Consider the following 855-nt stretch of genomic DNA (forward strand, 5'->3'; position numbering starts at 1 on the left):
TAAGTGCAGTACGTTGGCAGTAAGAGCAGGATTTTTGGTCTGGCGATCACAAGATTATCAACACAAAATCAAACAGGGGAAATGCAAGAGTTGGTCTAATAATGAATAAGAAAATAGGGCAGCGAGTAAGCTACTGTACTACGAGCAGCATAGTGAAAGAATTATTCTCGTCAAGATAGACACCAAGCCAATGCCCACCACAATAGTGCAGGACTCTATGCCCTCTAGTTCAGCAGATGATGAACTCGAAATAATATATGAAGAGATAAAAGATTTAATACAATATGTGAAAGTTACGAGAATTTAATTGTGATGGGAGACTGGAATCCAGTGGTAGGCCGAGGAAGAGAAGGAAATACAGAAGGTGAATTCGGATTGGGACAAAGGAATGGAAGAAAAAGTCGGCTGGTTGAATTCTGCACCGATCATAATTTATTCCTTGCTATATTTGGTTCAAACACCACAAACAACGTCTGTAAACGTGGATGAGACCTGGAGACACTGGAAGGTATCAAATAAACTTCATTATGATTAGGCAGAGATTCAGAAACCAGGTGTTGGATTGCAAAACTTTCCCAGGAGCAGATGTAGACTCTAACCACAACTTGTTAGTCATGAAATACCATCTGAAGTTGAAGAAATTGAAGAAAGGAAGGAATGTAAGGAGATGGGATCTAGAAAAGTGAATGAAAAGAGTGTAAGGGACTGTTTCAAGGAACATGATGCACAAGGACTAAGTGAAAAGACTGAAGGAAACAATAGAGGAAAATGGATAGTCGTAAAGAATGAGGTCTCTAGGGCTGCTGAAGAAATGCTAGGAATAAAGGAAAGATCAACTAAGAATCAATGGATAAC

Source organism: Anabrus simplex, chromosome 1, assembly GCF_040414725.1.
Source record: "Anabrus simplex isolate iqAnaSimp1 chromosome 1, ASM4041472v1, whole genome shotgun sequence".
Taxonomy (NCBI): Eukaryota; Metazoa; Arthropoda; class Insecta; order Orthoptera; family Tettigoniidae; genus Anabrus; species Anabrus simplex.